The following is a 13,172-nucleotide window of genomic DNA, read 5'->3' on the forward strand; positions in this document are numbered from 1 at the left end:
ATTTGGATGGGTATATGAATAGGAAGGGTTTGGAGGGATATGGGCCACGTGCTGGCAGGTGGGACTAGATTGGGTTGGGATATCTGATTGGCATGGACAGGTTGGACCGAGGTGTCTGTTTCCATGCTTTACATCTCTATGACTTCACAACTTGCCCACCACCGAGGTCAGGCTCACTGGTCTATAGTTCCCTGGCTTGTCCTTACCACCCTTCTTAAACAGTGGCATCACGTTAGCCAACCTCCAGTCTTCTGGCACCTCACCTGTGACTATCGATGATACAGATATTTCAGCAAGAGGCCCAGCAATCACTTCCCTCGCTTCCCAAAGAGTTCTAGGGTACACCTGATCAGGTCCTGGGGATTTATCTACCTTTATGTGTTTCAAGACATCCAGCACTTCCTCCTCTGGAATATGGACATTTTTCAAGGTGTCACCATCTATTTCCCTACAGTGTATATCTTCCATATCCTTTTCCACAGTAAATACTGATGCAAAATACTCGTTTAGTATCTCCCACATTTTCTGTGGCTCCACACAAAGGCCGCCTTGCTGATCTTTGAAAAACAGAAGTACTTTGCATATTGAAAAAACCTACGACGATGGGATTCAACCCCACACATGCAGAGCACAATGGATTAGGAGTCCATCCCCTCAACCTCTCGCCACCTTAGTCCCTGGGTGGTCTCGAGCTACCAACCTTTCAGTTAACAGCCAAACGTGTTGTGCCACAGAGATAAGCAAAAATCTTACGCAAATGTTTGCAATAGGGGTCACCTAATGTGCATGCAAGTTTTTCAAGCTCTGGTTTTGGCACTGCAATTCTGCATTGCAACATCTCACGATGGAACACGGATCATCATCTCCTTCATGTTCATCACAGAGAAAATGCTGCCGTGGTTATTGAATGCAATGACAAAACACCCCTTCCAACATATTCCCTGAGCAGAATGGGAAATGGAAGCTCCTTGAAAAACTGCTTCAGTGTAGGGAAGGTGCTTGTATAAAGGGGGCACCCAGATTTGAACTGGGAACCTCTTGATCTGCAGTCAAATGCTCTACCACTGAGAGAGTTGGACCAAAGGATCTATTTCTGGCCTGTATGACTCTATGACACATCTGAAACACTGAGAACAATTACCTGCTCCTTACCTGAGACAAAATATATTAACATTGGAGGCACCCAGAGAACATTCACTCTCTTAAAACCAAGTCTGAAGGAACCGAGTCAGTGGACAGGTTGAGTAGATCGGTTCTGTACTCATTGGAGTTTAGAAGGATGAGAGGTCACATTATTGAAATGTAGAAGACTTTTTGAGATCTTGACAAAGGTAGGTGTGGAAAGGTTGTTTCCATTGTTGGAGAATCTAGAACCAGAGGGAATAATCTCAGAATAGAGGATTGCTTATTCAAAACAGAGATGAGCAATTTCTTCTGTCAGAGGGTCGTGAATCAATGGAACACAAAGGCTGCAGAGGCTGGGTCATTAAGATAGATAGATTTTTAATCAGGAAGGGAATCAAGGACTATTGGAGTAAAGCAGAAAGGTGGAGTGGAGAGTGATCTCATTGAGTGATAGAGCAGATTCGATGGGCTGAATGCCTTACTTCTGCTTCGATATCTAATGGTCTTATTGTGTGCGCGCACGTGTACGTGTATGTGTGTGTGTGTGTGTATATATATCAGTCTGTGTCTGCATAATTTATGTCCCCATTTGTGGACAATGTATTGTTTCTGTGTGTGTCTAATCTCAAGTGTGTCTTTGTGTCTGTGTCTGTTTGCGTATGTGTACTTGCGTCCCTGTGTGAGTGTCTGTCTCTGTGTATATAACATAGCAATCCCCTACCAGTGTTTAAAAGAGTGACAATCGCTGTGTGTGTCTGAGTGAGTGAAGCTCTGATCACCCTCGCTTGTTTATTCTTGTTCGTTATTGGACAGGTTCCCTTAGTTGCCATATGCAGGATATGAATTATTTTCAACACTCCGTATGGTACAAACATTCACATGCATTTAAAATATCCGGCTTAGTAACACCACAGGAGGCTCCTGCTGCTGTTTTGTTCCCTTCTTTGAAACGTGACTGTATAGGACTCGGAGGCTTCTGGCTTCATTCTGTGGTGAATTGTCCAATTTTAGCTGAGGGAGCAGAAGTTGAGGAGGGGGTCTGAAAGCTTTTTTAATTGGCTTCATTGCCTATCCAGGGACCTCTTTCTTGGAAGGTGCATGTCATGGTTGAATGAAAGGCAAAATCAGTCACGTACCTGGGGGAGAATAGTCCACTGATGCTCCATGTCTTCACACATGAAAAATTACCACTAGTAAGATTGCAAGATGGCCACCAATGTACCGTTACCTCTCTGGGGATTAAACAAGCGCATTGAAGAGCTGTTTACTAGTACTAGCAAATAACCCATCACAGCCTCACATACGGTACTGTTGGGGGCAATATTTGTTCAATGTACCAACCTGGGAAGAAATCATCAACAGCTAAGGCCATAAGACCACAAAACCATTGGAAACAGGGACAGGAGCAGGCTGTTCGACCCCCTCAAGCCTGCTCCACTATTCAATAGGATCACGGCTGATCCAACACTCCTCACATCCACTTTGTTCCCCAACTGATCAAGAATCTCTCTATCTGCAGCCTTAAATATCCACAAGGACTCTGCCCCCATAGCTCTCTGTGACAAGGAGTTCCAAAGACTCTCAACCTCTCTCAGAGAACAAATTCCTCCTCATCTCAGTCTTAAATTGGTACCCCTTTATTCTGAGGCTGTGCCTTCTGGTCCCAGACTCTCCCGTGAGGGGGAACATCCTCTCAGCATTGACCCTGTCAAGCCCCTAAAGAACCCAATATGTTTCAATGAGGTCACCTCTCATTCTTCTAAACACCAGGGCGTAGAGTCCCAACCTGTTTGACCTTTGCTCATAAGGCAATCCCTCCATCCCAGGGGTCACCCTAGTGAACTGCCTCCAATGAAATAATGTCTTTCTTTAAATAAGGGGAGCAAGATTGCTCAATGTATTCCAGAGGTAATATTGCAATCTTTTACAGCTGCTGTAAGTGTTCTCTACCCTTATTAGATTAGATTACTTATAGTGTGGAAACAGGCCCTTCGGCCTAACAAGTCCACACGACCCGCCGAAGCGTAACCCACTCAGACCCATTTCATTTACCCCTTCACCTAACACTACGGGCAATTTAGCGTGGTCAATTCACCTGACCTGCACATTTTTTTTTGGATTGTGGGAGGAAACCGGAGCACCCGGAGGAAACCCACGCAGACACGGGGAGAATGTGCAAACTCCACACAGAGAGTCGCCTGAGTCGGGAATTGGCGCTGGCGCTGTGAGGCAGCAGTGCTTGCCACCGTGCCACCCACTTATACTCCAATCCCCTTGGAATAAGGCTCACCATTCCATTGGCCTTCCTGACTACCTGCTGTATCTGTGTGCCGGTTTTCTGTTTAGTATTTCCAAGTCACTTTATGTTGCAACTTTCTGCAGTTCCCCTCCATTTACACCTCTCCTGTTCTGTCAGGGTAGAAGCCAGGCTTTAGCAGGTTATAACAGAACAAGTAAAGTTCGGGGGTCGCAAGAGAGATAGAGACAGAGGGACTGGGCGAGGACCAATCCTGTGTGGGTCAGCATCGCAACTCGATTAAATCGGGACCAATCTGCATCTCAACTCCATCGAGTGACCTCCCCTGTCCCTGGACTTTGATTGGCTTTAGTTTCTACCCCTTAACATCCTTTACCTGGCAAAAATCTGTCATTCTCAGATTTGAATTTTCAAATCGTTCCCAGCCTCAGCTGCCTTTGGGCGAGGAGAGTTTCAGATTTTCACTCCGTGTGTGAGGCAACACTTCCTGAATCACTTTGATCTAATTTCAAAGCCCCCTTGTCTGGACTCCCCCTGTGCCACCAGGATTAGTTATTTTCTCTCTACCTACCCCACCAACTTCCTTATTCAATGTAAACACCTCCATTCAAACACTTCTGAATCTTCCACGTTCAAGGGAATGCAAGCCCAGCCTGTCTGAGCCATGCTCTTTTTGTGGCCCTGTTAGACCCACTCTTCTTTAATGTTGGAGGGTGGACCTCAAAGAGTTTTCCCCAAGTCTGATCTTCTAATAAGTGATAGAACTTGCAGCTACTGGATCTTTCTGAAACTCTTCTTCCTCGTGCTCTCTCTTGTCTACCAGCCTTTTCGATAAAAGAAAATCCTTCTCCGACCAATCAAGTGGCTACTTCCTGTTCGATTTCCAGTGTTGCTCTTCCATTGTCACCAGGTCAATTACCTGGAGACATTCCACTGAGAACCATCATCAACCTGCAGCAGTTCAAGGAAGTGACCCACTCTCTACTTCCTCAAATGCAGCTGGCTGAAGCAAGGCACTGAACGCTGATCTTGCCAGTGTCCCTCAAAATCCAAGAACAAGGTTTTAAAACAAGTGTCTCATCATTTTATTGTGTCAAAGGTGCAATCTAAGTCTTGGTTATTCTTGAGATATTTGTCATGACTTTGTAGAAAGATTCTCTGTGTGTATGAATATGTTTGAGAGTGTGTATCGGTTTGCGTATGTGTGTCCATTTTGTGTGTGTGTCTGTACTTATGAACGTGTGTGACTATGTGTGTGTCGGTCTGAGTGTGTATGAATATATTTGTGTGTGTCAATATGCTTATGAATGTTTGTGCCTTATATCTGTTTGTGTGTGTGTCTGGATTTATGAATGTATGTGTGATTGTTTGTGAATATGTTTGGGAAAGTATTTGTGTGACTATGTTTTTGAGTGTGTATGTGTTTGTGAGTGTGTGTGTATATGTATGTCTGTGTTTGTGTGAGTGTATGTCAGTGTTTGTGAATGTGTGTGTGTGAGTGTGTGTCTTGTAAAAGACATCTAGGCCATTTGGCTACATCATTGTCCCCTAAGGGGAGACAGTGGTCTAGCAGTCACTAGGTTAGTAATTATATAGGGCTGAGTAATGGTCTCGGGAAATGGGTTCAAGTACCACCGTGACAGCAAGGGGAATTTACATTTAATTTGTAAGGTGTGGAATTGTAAGGTAGTTTCAGGAATAATGAGCATAAAACTAACATAAATGATTGTGCAAACATGTCTGGTTCACTAACGCCACTCAGAGAGGGAAATCTGCCATCTTCGCAGAGTTTGGCCTACATGTGACGCCAGAACCATGCCTGATGTTTGGTTCTTTACTGCCCACTTGAATATCCTGGCAAACCATTGAGCCCAAGGGCATTGGCCACCTCCCATGAAAGAATAAAAAAAAATCTTCTCAAAACTTGCTAACAGGGGACTAAGTTGGATGATCAACCATAAAACTACAAGAATTGGGAGCAGAAATTAAGTCATTTGGCCCCTCAAGTCTGCCCCGCCAGTCAATCATGGCTGAGAGGATTTTCTTCCCACCATCAGCTGACCGTTTGTGTGGAGTTTGCGTGTTCTCCGTGTGTCTGCGTGGGTTTCCTCCGGGTGCTCTGGTTTCCTCCCACAGTCCAGGGATGTGCAGGCTAAGTGGGTTAGTCATGTGGAAATGCAGGGTTACAGGTATAGATTGGGGCTGTGTGTCTGGGTGGGTTGGGTTGGTGCAGACACGATGGGCTGAATGGTTCCTATCTGTACTGGAGGGATTCTATGATGATTCTATGGAGCTGCTGAGGCCCCAGCCAAAGTCAGCTTATTTCTCTGCACTCCAGAAAACCCACAAAAAGCAATCACAGACAGTACAGTTCCCGTGAGACCCCTTACCTCAGGGCATCTCCACCCATGCATGGTATCATCATGGCATCATGACCTGTTCTTGTCCTCAGAATAGTCAGGGAACAAATAATCTGAAGTCCCTTTTTAATTTTCCAGTGTTTCTATTTAAAAGTAATGTGCCACACTTCTTTCTGTTTTAAACAAAATAAAAGGCTGGTTTATTACACAGCAATTTCTAAATGTTGCTGAAGTAAACAGAGATAAAGTTATACTGGCTGAACTGTACAGATGTAGATTTAAAGTAAGAATAAAAATGACATACGATGATGAAAGTGAGACCAGTCTCCATTGTCGGTACAGACCTGGCTCGTTTAAAATTCTCTTTGTGAAGTAAAGGGCTTTAAAGGTGACGTCAGATTCATGTATTGTGGTGGCTTCTGTGACTGAATAGTTGAAGGCTGCTTCTACAAGTGGACTGAACAGTACAGTCACCAGAGTGAGTCAAGGCTTCTTTTGTCCACTTGTCCAGCTCTCGTAGGTGTGACTCTTATGACGCTGGTTCAGTTTAGCTGTTTTGTCTTGGATACCTTTTTCTAATGTCCCCTGATGAGCAGTTTGTGCTTTCAAAGTATCTCTGTCTCAGGTGCGTCTCCCCAAATTTGGCCATCTTTGATCACACACAAACAAACAGGCTCCAAATGTTAACTTTGAGAAATCATTGTTTTCACAAATCATAGCCAGTGATGCTGGAGCTCCTTGCAATTTCCCACCCATTTCCTGTTTAGCACAACAGTTTTAGCACCTTTTGAGGGTCAAATAGATGTGGTAAAGTCACCACAGTCTTACCAGATTATCGGGCTGGTCTCTCATTAGTGAGACATGATTGGTGATGAGTTTAACCTGAGGGTCACCACCTCTCAACTTAACAGGAGTGGTTGAGAAGGCAAATCTTGTGGTAACCTCAGCTGGTGCAGGAATTGAACCCACACTGTTGGCATCATGCTGCTTGGAAACCAGCAGTCCAGCCAACTGAGCTAACCAACCCCTTTCAAATAGATTGTTCTTGGATTAATTAATTACCCTTTGTGATTGACTCACAGTCTGCTTCCAGTAGACCTCTTGTGCAGGCCAGACTTTCTGTGCCTATTTTAAAGACCAAGTAGCTTTCTTTACAAAATATATAATAAGTACACATCCTTGAAAATGGCATTATCTCCAACTCAATTTCCATTCTGCAAACTGATGAGCTTCTTCACACAACTCTTTTGATGGCATTTAGCTCTTACCTTCCAAACTATGACAGAGGCCAGGATCTCAGAATCATAGTGGAGAAGAGGGACAGGGGGATTCTGGTGAGAGGAGATATTTCATGAGCTTCTCAGGAGGTTGACTGAATTAAAATTGGCCCCTGTCCATTACTAAATTTTGAGATGTATTAAAATTCCCCACCATTAGCAATTGAATAATTTCAGTTGCCCTGAGGATCAGATGGTTATTGCAAAGATTGAACAGTTTAGGACATACTGTCTGGAATTTAAAACAATGAAGGGAGATCAAATTGAGGGGTTCGAGATGTAAAAGGTGTGGATAAAATAGACGTGGAGTGGATGATGCTTCTTGTGGGGCCTTCTGAGGGGTCATAGTCTTAGGATAAGGGGTAACAAATTTGAAACAGAATTGAGGAGAAACTACTGCTCCCAAAGGGTTGCGAATCTGTGGAATTTGCTACCCCAAAGTGCAGTGCATGCTGGGACAGTGAGTAAATTTAAGGAGGAGTTAGATAGATCTTTAATTGGTAATGGGTTGAAGGATAATGGAGAGAAGGCAGGAAAATGGGGATGAGGAGCAGATCAGCCATGGTCGAATGGTGGAGCAGACTTGATGGACCGAATGGCCTAATTCTGTTCCTTTCTCTTATGAACTTAGGAACTTAAAAGATGGTGGAATTACAAAACACAGAAGGAGTCCTTCAATCGATCGAGCCTCTGGCAAAATGCTATCCATTTAAGTGCAAGTTATTTCTTGATTTTCTTTGTGTCTTTGTTTAAAAAAAAGTCTCAGATCACAATTCTTATTTCTCTGCCTCCATCTTGCAGCCCCCACAAGACCACCATGCGCAATCATTTCCAGAGAACAAACAGGCTATGAGCTGTGTTGTACTCTGTATTCCTGGCACTTGTGTGCAGGCCAGCAGAGGCAGTATCACTGCCAAAACTGGAAACTGATCTGCCAACTCAACAGCAAAATAACTAATGGCAGCAATACTTGTATGGCATAGCAAGGAAATTGCGACAGAATTTCTGGTGAAACATGAAGGTGTTGGATGTACTTTCTGCCTTCTGGAATATTCTTTCCACACTCAAGCACAGACAGCCTTCCTTCTTCTTTCTTTGTCACGGATTGTATAAAACGTTTGGAATATTGTGTGCTGCTCTGCTCACCACACCAGAGGGAGGAGGCAGAGGCAGAGGCAGAGGCAGAGGCTTTGGAGGGAGTGCAAAAGAGGTTTACCAGGATATTGCCAGATTGCAGCGTAGTAGCTGTAAGGAGAGGTTCAGCAAACTTGGATTGTTTCCACGAGAACGTTGGAGACTGAGGGAGAGACTTGATCGAAGTATATTAAATTGTGAGAGGTATGGATACAGTGGACAGTTGGTGACTTTTTCCCAGGGTGGAAGTGTCTCCAACTGGAGGGTATAGGTTAAAAGTGAGAGAGGGGAAAATTTAAAGAAGATGTTCGAGGCAACTTATTTACACATAGAGTGGTGGGTGCCTGGAATGCGCTGCCAGGGGAGGTAATAGAAGCAGATATGACAGCAATATTTAAGAGGCATTTAAACAGGCATGCAGAAATAAAGAAATACAGAATATGTGCAGGCAGATGAGATTAGTTTACAGTGGCATCATGGTCAGCACAAACACGGTGGGCCAAAGGGCCTGTTCCTGTTCTATGTTCTGTGCTTTATGTCCATACTTTGAGCTCGGGAATTTGGTATAGAACATATAGCATTACAGCACAGTACAGGGTCTTTGGCCCTCAATGCTGCACCGACCTGTGGAACCAATCTGAAGCCTATCTAACCTACAGTATTCCATTCTCATCCATATGTTTATCCAATGACCATTTAAATGACCTTAAAGTTGGCGAGTCTACTACTGTTGCAGGCAGGCCGTTCCACGCCACTACTACTCTCTGAGTAAAGAAACTACCTCTGACATCTGTCCTATATCTACCACCCCTCAATTTAAAGCTATGTCCCCTCGTGCTAACCATCACCATCCTTGGAAAAAGACTCTCCCTGTCCACTCTATCTAACCCTCTGATTATCTTATATGTCTCAATTAAGTCACCTCTCAACCTTCTTCTCTCTAACGAAAACAGCCTCAAGTCCCTCAATCTTTCCTCACAAGACCTTCCCTCCATACCAGGCAACATTCTAGTAAATCTCCTCTGAACTTTTTCCAAAACTTCCATGTCCTTCCTATAATGCGGTGACCAGAACTGCACGCAATACTCCAAGTGCAGCTGCACCAGAGTTTTGTCCACCTGCAGCATGACCTATTGGTTCTGAAACTCAATCCCTTGACCAATAAACGTTAACATGCCATTTGCCTTCTTAACAGCCCTATCAATTTGGGTGGTAACTTTGAGGGATCTATGTACCTGGGCACCGAGATCACTCTGCTCATCTACACTACCAAGAATCTTAACATTCACCCAGTACTGTGCATGTCTGTTACTCCTTACAAAGTGAATCACCTCACACTTTTCTGCATTAAACTTCATTTGCCACCTCTCAGCCCAGTTCTGCAGCTTTCTTTGTTCCTCTGTAACCTACAACATCCTTCAGCACTCTCCACAACTGTACCAACCTTAGTGTTGTCCACAAATTCACCAACCCATCCTTCTATGCCCTCATCCAGGTCATTTATAAAAATGACAAACAGCAGTTGAACCAAACAGATCCTGTGGTACCCCACTAGTAACTGAACTCCAGGATGAACACTTCCCATCAACCACCACCCTCTATCTTCTTTCAGCTAGCCAATTTCTGATCCAAACTTTTAAATCACCCTCAATCCCATGCCACTATATTTTGTGCAGCAGCCTACAATGTGGAACTTTATCAAATGCCTTCCTGAAATCCATATACACCACATCATCAGCTTTACCCTCATTCACCTGTTTGGCCACCTTCTCAAAGAACTCAATAAGATTTGTGAGGAACGACCTACCTTTCACAAAAACATGTTGACTATCCCTAATCAGCTTATTCCTCTCTAGATGATTATAAATCCTATCTCTTATAACCTTTTCCAGTACTTTACCCACAACCAAAGTAAGGCTCAGTGGTCTACAATTACCAGGGTTGTCTCTAATTAACTTATTCCTTTTGAGATGATTATAATTCCTATCTCTTGGAATCCTTCACAAAACCTTGCCCCCAGCTGAAGTAAGGCTCACTGGTCTATAATTACCAGGGTTGTCTTTACTCAACCCATGAACAAGGGAACAACATTTGCTATCCTCCAGTCTTCTGGCACTATTCCTGTCAACAATGACAACATAAAGATCAAAGCCCAAGGGTCTGCAATCTCCTCCCTGACTTCCCAGAGAATTCTAGGATAAATCCCATCCAGCCCAGGGGACTTATCTATTTTCACACTTTCCGGAATTGCTAGCACCTCCTTTTTGCGAACATCAATCCCGTCAGGCCTACTTACCTCTGTCTCAGTATTCTCCTCGACAACATTGTCTTTATCCAGTGCGAATACTGGTGAAAAATATTCATTAAGCACTTCCCCAATCTCCTCTGACTCCACACACAACTTCCATTTAGTGTTCTTAATTGGCCCTAGTCTTACTCACATCATTCTTTTATCCTTTATATCCCTCTAGAATAGTATAGTTATTTTCTCTCATTGAAAATGGTGAACTATAAAGAATTGGTCAGGAAAAAGGACAAGGTCTCTTCACCTCAGGAAAGATATCCTTCCAGTTGGGGAGGGACCGTTACGGTTCATTTGATTTTTTCAAGTTGTTATGGATCAGGCCAGACCCCCTCAAAACATTTCAAGAAAGTAGCCCAGGTGCTGGTCAAACCACTTAGTCTAAACAAATCAGAATTTATTTACAAGATTACTAAATGAAACACAAACAAAAGAGAAGCGAATGCAATATTTGCAGCAATCCCCATAAACACCCCTTGGCACAAAAGGTAAAATCAAACACAGGGTCTTACAGGAGAGAGAGAGAAAAAGATGGCAGAGAGATTCAGTGTGGAGCACCTTCCTCCATGAAGCTGTATCTTGGACTATCAGCCTCAATCTGAACTGACTGCTTTCAGTGAACAGCCAGACTGCTCAAACCAAACCAAACCAGAGAAAGACTGAGCTGGGAGAACTGGCCACTCACCTTTCATTGTACAAGGTTTTTTTTGAAACCTTGAAAACCTTTTCAAGTAGATCAACCCCAGACATTTTGGAGTCTGTATATTCACGACCTTCGAAAAAAACCCAAGGACAACCTAACCTTGAAGGAACAGCATCATCTCATTCATGGGATGTGGACATCACTGGCTCAGCCAGCATTTATTGCCCATCCCTAATTCTCCAGAGGCCAGTTAAGAGTTGACTTACATTGCTGTGGGTCTGGAGTCACATGTCTGCCTGACCAGGTAAGGAGGGCAGTTTTCTTCCCTAAGGGACATTAGTGAACCAGATGAGTTTTTCCAAACTAACGACAATGGGTTCAGGTTCATCATTAGACTCTTAGTAACAAATTTTATTGAATTCATGTTCCACCATCTGCCATTGTAAGATTTGAACTCAATCCCCAGAACCATTGCCTGGTTCTTTGGATTAATCCTGCCTTTTTCCCATATACTTGCGCTCTATTTGTTTCACCCAATGCCCCTCCTGAATATCTAAGTTGAACCTGCCTCTACCACAGTTCCAGGCAGTGCATTCCATACCCCAACCAGTCTCTGTGTGAAAAAATTTATCCTCAACTCACTGTTGCTTCATTTGTACATCACTTTATGTCCTCTCTTTTTTTTTAATGAGTTTCTCTCCATCTACTCTGTCCAGCCTGCTTATGAGTTTGAAAACCTCTACCAAATATCATCTCAGCCTTCTCTCCAAGAACAGTCCCAACTTTTCAAATCTATCCTCATCACTGAAGTTTCTCATTCCTGGGAAAAAAAAACCCCTGCCAATGGTTTCTACACTTTCTACAGTACATCTTTCTTTTAATGTGGCACCCACTATTATCAGGTTCATGGTCTAGGTCTTGCTGCTGTTCAGCAATGTGGTGACAGCAACCCCTCTGTGTGGTTTTGTTGACCTGTGGAGATATTTATCTTCAAGTGTGAGAACAGAAAAGGCTGGACTAACTCAAGAGGTCAGGCAACATGTCAGAAGAGAAAATGTTAACAATTCAAGTCAATGACCTTCAACAGAACTGAAGAGAAATAGAGATTTGAGGTGTTAAGCCAGTGGTACATGGGGGGAGTGGGGATGAGGGCGCAGGGAGAAGCTCTGTGATTGGGTGGTGGCAAGGGAAGACTAAATGACAAAATATTTCTGAATGCCACAGCTACGAAAGAGTGGTAATGGATATAGTAGACGAACAGAGGACTCAACTGCAATATGAAAAAATCATCTGAATGTACCAGGAAGCAATACAGAAACAAAAGATCAAGCCAGTAAAACTGATGGTAATACCATTAAATATCAAGGGATGTTGAGTAAAGCCTGTCTGATACTGCATCAGGAAATGTGTCCTGCTCAAAGTTCAGGCTGGCTACACCAATGTGATCTACCCACATCCATTTTACCCATTAGCCAATAAGCTTGACAACTTAATGCTGATGGGTGCCCAATTACAGGAGGTCTTCGGCTATTTTATTCACTTTTTGTCCATTTCAACATTTTAGCGCTCACCGCTCGATCAAACCATACCGAGAAGGTTCTGCTGCAGAATGTTCCTCTCGTAAACATTCAGAGATTCCACGCATGAGCAATTTTCTGCCTGTGTACAGTCTTGGCAGGTTGATATTAAGGCTTATTACTTCATGTTGTGTCAGCAGTGGCTCGTTAACAGCTCATTCCTCCATGAGTCAAGAGTTGTCGTTCTGTAAGGTGTAGGAATTAGCCATTCAGCCCACTGAGCCTGCTCCGCCATTCAATGGGCTCATTGCTGTCTGATAATCCTCAATTTTATTTTCCCTGCCTTTTCTCCACAACTGTTGATTCCCTGAGAGATTAAAAACTTATCTATCTTGACTATGACAAATGACCTATGTGGATGTCTCATCTTCCGCCTCAGAACACTTCAGCCCCAGGGCATCAATGTGGACTTCACCAGTTTCCTCATTTCCCCTCCCCCCACCTTACCTCAGTTCCAACCTTCTAGCTCAGCACCATCCCCATGACCTGTCCCACCT

This window comes from Chiloscyllium plagiosum, chromosome 12 (assembly GCF_004010195.1).
Source record: "Chiloscyllium plagiosum isolate BGI_BamShark_2017 chromosome 12, ASM401019v2, whole genome shotgun sequence".
Taxonomy (NCBI): Eukaryota; Metazoa; Chordata; class Chondrichthyes; order Orectolobiformes; family Hemiscylliidae; genus Chiloscyllium; species Chiloscyllium plagiosum.